The sequence below is a fragment of the Tenrec ecaudatus genome, chromosome 1, assembly GCF_050624435.1.
Source record: "Tenrec ecaudatus isolate mTenEca1 chromosome 1, mTenEca1.hap1, whole genome shotgun sequence".
In the NCBI taxonomy this organism is placed as follows: domain Eukaryota; kingdom Metazoa; phylum Chordata; class Mammalia; order Afrosoricida; family Tenrecidae; genus Tenrec; species Tenrec ecaudatus.
The window spans coordinates 191,965,905-191,975,328 of NC_134530.1; the positions used below are offsets into that span (position 1 = coordinate 191,965,905).

General features: G+C 50.1%; 1 pseudogene; it reads right to left on the minus strand.

Moving 5' to 3' along the window:
- Positions 1 to 6,279: 6,279 nt before the first annotated feature.
- Positions 6,280 to 6,681, minus strand: LOC142437236 (fatty acid-binding protein, heart pseudogene; annotated as a pseudogene).
- Between the last annotated feature and the right edge of the window lie 2,743 nt (positions 6,682 to 9,424).

The following is a 9,424-nucleotide window of genomic DNA, read 5'->3' on the forward strand; positions in this document are numbered from 1 at the left end:
TTTTGAAGGGGCCTGTAAATCAGTCCAATAGGACACATGTGGTGATTACATAATCTGTTGTCAATTTGAGACTTACGAGTGAAGGAGTAGAGTTAGCCTGTCAATCAGGTCTCACCTTGATGCCCTCATTTGGAGGTGCTAAGTACACTCACTGCTGGAGGTAGGACCCATGCTTTCTCCCTGGGAGACATTGTAGCTGACAAGACACATAGGCCCTGGAGCTGGAGGAGACACATGGAGACCCCCTGCCAGCATTAAGATGCTTCCACTGCCACTGGGTTCACAAGACCTTCCACCTACTTGCCTGTGATCTTCCTTCACTTGGCGTCATTGCATGTGTTTCATGAGTCTAAAGAAGATTTTATAGATTAGTATCAGATATAGGGGCTAATATTGGACTTATGGACTGGGCTAGGATGTTTTTTCAATATTCAATTTCACTTGTATATACACTTATGAGTGTCACTCTGGATTTGTTTCTCTAGTCTACCCAGACTAACACAACACTGCAGAAACCGACCATAGAAAGTCTCTGACGAGTGTGTGTCAGAGCGTCCCTGAGCATGAGAGCCATCGCCATTACGGGGTGCTGTGTGGGAGACCATGGAGGTTCTGTATGCTGAGGCTGAGCAGGCCAGTCAGCGGTTGACTGGAGACCCCCGGCCATCAGGATCATAGGCACCTTTGTCAAGCCTCCCCGACCTGCTCACAGGGCTCGGGAACACCCTCGTGAATCTTTGATCAATTATAGATTGTGATTATTATTTATCTTACACTGTCTGTTGCCTCCCTTCACTCACATTTCTGTTATTCATCCCCTTCGGGGGGGCCTATATATCCAACCTTGTGATGGGTTCCCCCTTTCTCCCCCTCCCCCTCCCCAATCATCCCCTACCCTCATGATATCACTTCTCCAACTACTGTTCCTGAATTCCATGTGTAGAAAGCTCTACAGAATGCCTCATCCACCAGCATGGCATCCCACACAGCATTGCTTCAGATCGAGGAACTCACTTCACAGCAAATGCAGTGCGGCAATGGGCCCATTCCCATGGAATCCACTGGTCGCATCATGTTCCTCATCATCCTGAAGCTGCCAGCTTGATAGAACAATGGAATGGGCTCCTAAAGACACAATTACGGTGCCAACTAGGTGGCAACAACTTGCGGGACTGGGGCAATGTTCTCCAGGAAGCTGTATACACTCTAAACCAGTGACCAATATATGGTGGTGTGTCTCCAATAGCCAGAATTCATGGGTCCAGGAACCAAGGGGTGGAAGTTGGTGTCACACCACTCACTGTTACTCCTAGTGATCCATTTGCAGCATTTTTGCTTCCTGTCCCACCAACCCTGTGTTCCTCAGGCCTGTAGGTCCTGGTCCCGAAGGAAGGAACTCTCCCACCTAGAAACACAGTATGGATTGCCAGATCGGTACCCATGTGTGTTCTCTGATCTAGGCAGGTTTGTAAATTAGAGCTGGGTCATGGTAGTTGAGGGGAGGAAGCATTCAGGAACCTTGGTTGAATCATCCCTTCCTTATAACCCTTCTGTGGGGGGATATCCAGATGTCTACAGATGGGCTTTGAGTCTCCCCTATAAACATCCTCATTCACATCAATATAGTTGTTTGTTTGGGATCTTTTGATACCTGATTTCATCAACACCTCGTGATCACACAGGTTGGTCTGCTTCTTCTATGTGGGCTTATTTGCTTCCATGCTGGATGACTGCTTGTGTAACTTCAAGTCTTTAAGACCCCAACCGCTATAGCTTTTGATAGCCGGGCACCATACACTCTCTTTACCACATTTGCTTATGCACCCATTTTGTCTTCAGCGATCATGTCAGGAAGATGAATATCAAAGAGTACCAGGTTATAAGAACAAAGTGTTCTTGTATTTAGGAAGGACTTGAGTAGAGACCCAAAGTTGATCTGCTATCTTAATACATAACATATAAATATATGTATATTGGCCTCTGTCCCCTTCATTATAAATATATTTACATATATACATGCCTATAGTTACACTGCTATAAGTAGCTTTGCCTCCTATTTCTTTCCTCTATTTCCTTTCACCTTCCTCCTGTCCCACTATCATTCTCACCCTCCATTCTGCTATCAGTAATTCCTCTTGGATACATTGTGCTTGATTAAACCCCACCAGGCATTATACACTCTCCTCACCATCAATTTTAAATCTCTTGTTCCTGAGTTTGTTGGATGCCCACACCACTACCTCTACTCTCACATGCCACTCCCCCTCCCAGAACCACCAGTCCCAATGTTTTTTCCCACAGATTGTTCAGACAAACAAACAAAATGCATTGGCTGCCTTGGGGCTGGGTGGAACATGATGAGATTCTCTCTCTCTCCCTCCCTCCCTCCCTCCCTCCTTCCTCCCTCTTAGTTCACTCCTTTGTGGTCTGGACAGACCCACCTCTCTCCCCAGGCTATACCTTCAGTGCTGTCCTCTGTCTTGCCTTCTTCTGGTGAAGGATCTACATAGCTCAGCTTGGGCCCAGTCCCATTGCCCTCTCTTAGTTCGCTGCTCCATGCCAGTGTGTTTCCCTCAAGGCTTGGTGCTCTGTGATGGGGTCTGGTCCCTCTCTCCCTATCCTGTGGAGACATAAACAACACTCTCCTCATACACCTCATCTCTTTTGAAGTGACTCTATGCTTTGATAAGTTTGTGCCTTAACTCTGCTGCTGTGTGTGCATGTGCATGCGTGTGTGTATGTGTGTGTCTGAGGGAGAGAGAGATTGAATGAAGAGAGAATGATTTATCTCTGGATCTCAACCAATCACATGGATTTGAGCTTGCTAGCTCCTCTGTGGACAACAGCCCAGGAACTGAACTTCATACTGACCTTGCAATTTGCAGTCCGAAGCTTGAAAACAGCCATCTAAGGTGCAATTATTAGTCTCTTTCCATCCAAAGGAAAGAAGAAGGATAAATACTAAAGACACGTGGCAGCAATTAGTAAATGAGCTACACCAACGTCAGTCTCCATCATCCCGAGACCAGAAGAACTACATGGTGCCCAGCAACCACCATCAATGCCTCTGAGGAGGATCACATCAGCAGGTCTCAGATTGAAGGGGAGAAAAACACGGAGGAAAACCCAATTATAACAACAAACAAACCAACAAATTTGCTGGTCAGATAGAGAACCCTGAGACTAAGGCCCTGAGTCACCCTTCACACCTGGAATAAACTCTCCACTGCGCCTCAATTTTTAACCAAACAATCGAAAGATCTAGAAGGAAACAGTAGCACTGATGAGGTGCACAGCCCTTCCTTCTGAGAAGCAACCACCTGCGATCAAGAGCAGCATTCACTGGATGACACTGTTCAGGGGGGTTAGGAGAGGAGGAGGAACAGAAACTGGAAACGCAGGGGGGGGGCGGGGGGAGTAGGATTAAGTGATGCTGCATTGTGTGGCTCATGACCAATGACAGGAAACTTAGAGTGTGTAAACATTGTTGAAGAGATATGCTGTCAAAATCCACTTAAATCACAGTGAACACAATTTTTAAAATTTATAGTCTCTGAACAGGAAGTAATGGTTCTACTCTGCCCTGTAAGAGTTGAAATGAAGCAGGGAACCAGTGGAGAGGTCTGAGGGGCCGGCCCCAATCCCAACTATGTGGATAGCCTTCCCCTCCCCCCAGAAGAATTCACTTCAGAGGACAGCACTGAAGCTACAACTCAGGGAGAGGGACATGTCTGATCAGACCACACAGGAGCAAATGAAGTGGGAGGGAGAGAGAGTGGAGCACACCTTGGCCCACCAAGCCTTGAGGATGATATCCCTGCTCAAGGCAGCCCATACACAGAGAAGACCATTGGGCTGGCCTCACTATGAGACACAACATCCCTCACTGACCACCCATAGTCCTACAGGGGACAACACTGGAGACACAGTGTGGGAATTGCACCCGATCTGACCCACCACACTGAGGCACAATACTAAGGGCATGCAACAGAACAGCAAGGGGAGAAGAGCAAGGAAGTCCCGAGGGAATACCAAAAATAGACTTTTGGGCCAGGGCTCGGCACCCCATCAGACTCGACCAGAAAACACTCCTAAAGGTCAACAAACAGACCTTCAACTATTTACAGGCTTTTATTTTTATTTTTTTAATCATTGGTTTTGTTGTTGTTGTTTTGTTTTCTTTTGTTGCTTTGTTGTGCTCTGTCTTGTTTTGTCCATAGTATTATCTCTGCAGGTCTATCTAGATGATAAGGGGGATGAACAATCTGGAGGAGAAAATAACGGAACTGACTGTTCTGGAGGGACATAGAGAGGGGGAGATGGGGGAAAGGAAGTGGGAATTAACTCACAGACAAGGGAACAACAAATGATCCAAAATCAGTGATGAGGAGGGTGTAAGAGGTCTGGTAGCGCTTGATCAAGGGCAATGTAACTTGGAGGAATTACTGAGACCCAAATGAAGGGTGAGCATGAGAGTGGGACAAGAGGAAAGTACAAGAACTAGGAGGCAAAGGGCATTTATAGAGGTCTAAATACAGATGTGTATATATGTAAATATATTTATATATGGTGATGGGGAAATATATCTATGTGCATATATTTATTATTTTAGTATTAAGGTAGCAAATGGACATTGGGCCTCCACTCAAGTACTCCCTCAATGCAAGAACACTTTGTTCTATTTAACTGGCATTCCATGATGCTCACCTTCCCAACATGATCACTGAAGACAAAGCGGGTGCATAAGCAAATGTGGTGAAGAAAGCTTATGGTGTTCAGCTATCAAAAGATATAGCGTCTGGAGTCTTGAAGGCTTGAAGATAAACAAGCAGCCTTCTAGTTCAGAAGCAACAAAGCCCACATAGAAGAAGCACACCAGCCTGTGTGATCATGAGGTGTCAATGGGATCAGGTATCAGACATCAAAGAACAAAAAATCCTATCATTGTGAATGAGGGGAAGTGCAGAGTGGAGACCCAAAGCCCATCTGTAGGCAACTGGACATCTCCTTACAGAAGGGACAAGAGGAACCAGTCAGGGTGCACTGTAGCAATGATGAAACATACTACTTTCCTCTAGTTCCTAAATGCTTCCTCCCCCCTCCCCACTATCGTGATCCCAATTCTATCTTACAAATCTAGCTAGACCAGAGAATGTACACTGGTACAGATAGGAACTGGAAACAGGGAACCCAGGACAGATGATCCTTTCAGGACCAGTGGTGAGAGTGGCGATACCAGGAGGGTGGAAGGAAGGTGAGGTAGAAAGGGGGAACCGATTGCAAGGATCTATCTATAACCTCCTCCCTGGAGGACAGACAACAGAAAAGTGGGTGAAGGGAGATGTTGGACAGTGTAAGACATGAAAAAATAATAATTTATAAATTATCAAGGGTTCATGAAAGGGGGGCAGGGAGGAAGGGGAAAAATGAGGAGCTGATACCAAGGGCTCAAGTAGAAAGCAAATGTTTTGAGAATGAGGAGGGCAACAAATGTACCTATATGCTTGACACAATGGATGGATGGATTGTGATAAAAGTTTTATGAAGCCCCAATAAAATGTTTTTTTTAAAGCGTTAGAATGAACTCAACGGCAGTGAGTGTGGGGTGAGGTGGAGCTATAGCAAGCAAGCAAAGGTCATATTTTCAGCAAAGACAGGGGATGTGAGGCCTGAGAAGACTCCTGCCTAGCCTAAGCCCCACCTCACCCTCATTGAACAAAATGAAAGGCACTTTTCTGAGGGACTCGGTGTTGAGAAAAGCACCATTTTGCTAGTGGCTGCTGGAGGCCCTGGGGGGCTCTCTGGCCTCTGGGAGGGACAGGCACCAGCAGGCTTTTGAAGCAGGGAGGGAGGAGGTGTGAGATTTGTGATGAAGGGTGTTTGGGTGTGTAATCAAGGAGCCTTGGGGCACAGGGGTTAAACAGTTGCCTGCCAGCAGAGAGGACAGTTGCTACTCCGTAGGAGAAAGAAGTGGAGGTCAACAGTCCACCCCCATAAAGGTGCAGAGCCCTTGGAAGCCCTCTGTCCTGGAGTGCCACTCTAAGTCAGACTCATTTTTCCCCTTCAGCCTTGAGCTTTCCTTTATTGATCTTAGAGAACTCTGTCGATGGAGTTTAAACAAATAATAAGTATACACTATCGGAACCAGAACAAGGCTGATGCCACTGATCCCAGAATTCCCCAGCCAAAGTGTATAGATAGAAAATGCCAGAGCAGGAAATGAGGCCTCTGGGGTGTGTCGAGGGGCAGCCAGTTGGCAGAGCAGCCCGTGCAGGGGGCTCAGGCCTCTCTCTCGTAGGTGCGAGTGCAAACCACGCTGCCGTGGGTGAGGGTCAGGATGAGCTTCCCATTGATCAGCTCCCGCACGAGCGCTGACTCTTGCCCGTCCCACCTCTGCTTGTGGACCAGCTTGCCGTTCTCCAGCGTCACGATGGACTTGACCCTCCTGCCATCTGCGGTCAATTCATCAAACTCTACTCCCAGCTTGAAGTTGATCTCTGTGTTCTTGAAGGTGCTCTGCGTCTTGATGGTGACCCTGTCTGAATTCATTTCAATGATGGTGGTGGGCTTGGTCAAGTTGCCCACCTGCCTGGTAGCAAAATCCACACCGAGCGACTTCATGTAGTCGTCGAAATTCGTGCTGTCCACTAGTTTCCAGGTGCCCACAAAAGCCTGTGCCATGGTCAAGCTGGCAGAGAAGCAGGCCGATGGCAGGCAAGCGAGGACCCCAAACTGACTTCGCGATGGAATCTGTGGGAAGCAGGTTGGTTTGGAGTTAGGGCTGGGGGTGCAATTCACTCGCAGTTTGCCTCCATTTACCAGTGACTGTGTGCCTCGCCTCTCAGAATGCCAAAGTTCAGCTCCACCGACAGAACATGGAAGGCCCTGCGAGAAGGGAGAATAAGAAAATTAGGTTCACAGACCAGGATTCTGAAGGATTGCAGGACCCCCGAAAGTAGGAGGACTTGTTTCTGTGACACTCCACTTTAAGCATGAACCACAGCTACCCTCAGAATGACCTCATTAGTACCCATCCCCCACCCCCATACACCCTTCAGGATGCTGGAAGAAATAGGAGCAGAGGCGCAGGGCAGCGGGCAGAGGGGATGCCCATTTGGGCACTCGGAGCCTCCCTGGGCATGGCAGGAAGAAAACCGGAGGCAGGGCCTGCCTACATCGGGAGGGCACAATGCAGGGGAGAAGCTGGGGTTCGGGACAGGCCCCTGCTCCCTTCCAATAAGGGCTTCCTGCTGGGAAGTAACCTGCGCTCCAGGAAGTCTTTGTACTGGACCCTGGTCAGGGACAGGCTGTGATCCGCCCGAAACTCTCCAAGAGAGGCCCTTGCCGGGTGGGGGCTTTGAACCCACCCTGAGTCCCTCCTGACGGTCGGGGGCCAAGGCACCCCAGGCCAGTGTGTGGGTCCTGGGCATTGTGACCTCAGTGGTTCCGCACACAGACGGGTCACCCCACCCGGCCCTTAACCTGCAGTTGGCATAGGAGTGGCCTGGTCACAGGGGCTGCTTCGGGAGGCTGGGAAGCTGAAGATCAAGCTGGCCTCTTCCATCATGTCAGCCAAGAGGGCAGAACTGAAGAAAGCAAACCTGGTAAAGGAGAGAGGCCCTTGCTGGGCAGCTCAGGGTCTCTGTCTGAAGAAAGGGAGGGGGGAGGCGAGAGCCTCGGGCATTTCTCTTGTGAGCCTCGGGCATTTCTTGTGAGCCTCGGGCATTTCTCTTCTCTGCTGGCAATGGGGATGGGCTTCACCCAGTGGGCGTGGGGTGGGAAGAGGCCTCTGGGGACTTCTGGGCACAGGGACCTCATGGAGAGAGACATTCTTGCTTCACGTTCTCACACCAGCATCGGACTGGTGTGCTGCAGGCTCCCAAATAACCAAAACCCCAACCCAGGGCCATCGAGTCCCTTCGGACGCACAGCGACCCTATAGAACAGAGTAGAACGGCCCCGGCGGTTTCTAAGGCTGTTCATTTTTATGGGAGCAGACAGCCTCCTCTTTCTCCCAAGGAGCTGCTGGTGGCTTTGAACGGCCACCCTGGTGGTTGGCAGTCCAGCATTTAACCCACAGTGCCACCAGGGCTCCTTCAGCTGGTAAATATCATTATTACCCCCATTTTAAAGAGGAGTAAACGGAGAACCCAGAGACTCCAGAGTTTGCCAAAGTTCTCACAGCTAGTCAATAGATGAGATTAGAACCAGGTCCGTCTACCCCCAAAGCCGAAGCTCCTGAAGCAGACCTCCTGGCGCAGCTCTGCCTGCAGCAGGGGCCGGCCCAGGTCTGTCAGAGGAGCAAACCTGGCAAGATGGGAGCTGTTCTGAAGCAAGGAGGGGTGATGGAGGGTATGGGGCCTGAGCTGAGGCACGGCTGGGCAGGCAGTTTGGAGTGGAGGCAGGGGTCAGGGTGGTAGTGTGTCTTTTCACAAGGGCCGAATGTCATCCAATGGATACCAGCTCACGGTGTGTCAGAGCAGAACTGGGCTTCATGGGGTGTCCGGCGGCTAGACCCTGGCAGCAGTAGAACACCAGGCCTCTCTTTGGGCAGATTTGAACCATCAACCTTTCAATCAGTAGCTAAGTGCCACCCAGGGACTCCTATGACCTTACGAGCCCTCCCACAAGCCTGACGGCAGACAAGCTGACTTCCTATTGCCTCTCTCAACAGAACAAGAACTACAAGACAGTTTGCCTGGATTGTAAGGCAGAGCCAGTCAAAGTAAGAAACACGCCAGAGGCCCCACAGGCACCTCGGGGCAGCAGAATGGACTTGGGGGTCATTGACAGGGGCTCGCGGGCAGGACCTGTAAGATACAATGAGAGAGAGACAACGCCACCCTAGGAACCAGAGCACTACACGAGGGAGCCTCAGTCGCGTTCTGTGCTATGCAGAGAATTGCAATCGAGAGACACGACTGGGAGGCTGCTTTAGATGGGATGGTCAGGGTAAAGAGCATGGCCAGAGAGGAGGGGGGAAGAGCTGGACAGAGGAAGCAGCGAGGACAGATGCCATGAGGTGGGGACATGTGTGACTGCTGAAGGGACAGGAAGAGCTGAGTGTTGTGGGACCAGGAAGACCTGAGCTCGGAGAAGGAGGGAGGAAACGGTGCAGGCGAGGCCCTAGCAGGTCAGTCTCTGCCCTTGGACCTCCGAGAGGAGCAGACACTCAGGTCACCCCTCCAGCCTTCTCTGCCCACATAAGCGATGTCTAAGGCTCTGTGTCTCTGGTTTCATTGGCCAGACATGTGACTACAGAGGCATGAAGCAAGAGGGGCTGTCGACCAAGTCTGGAGGGGCACAGGAGCTGAAGGTGAGCACGGGAGACCAGACAACAGGGGGAGGGGGTCGCACAGGATGGAGAGTGAGGGGCCTCAACTCCGTTGACCCCCGGGCACTCTGAGCCATTGCCACCTCCAGA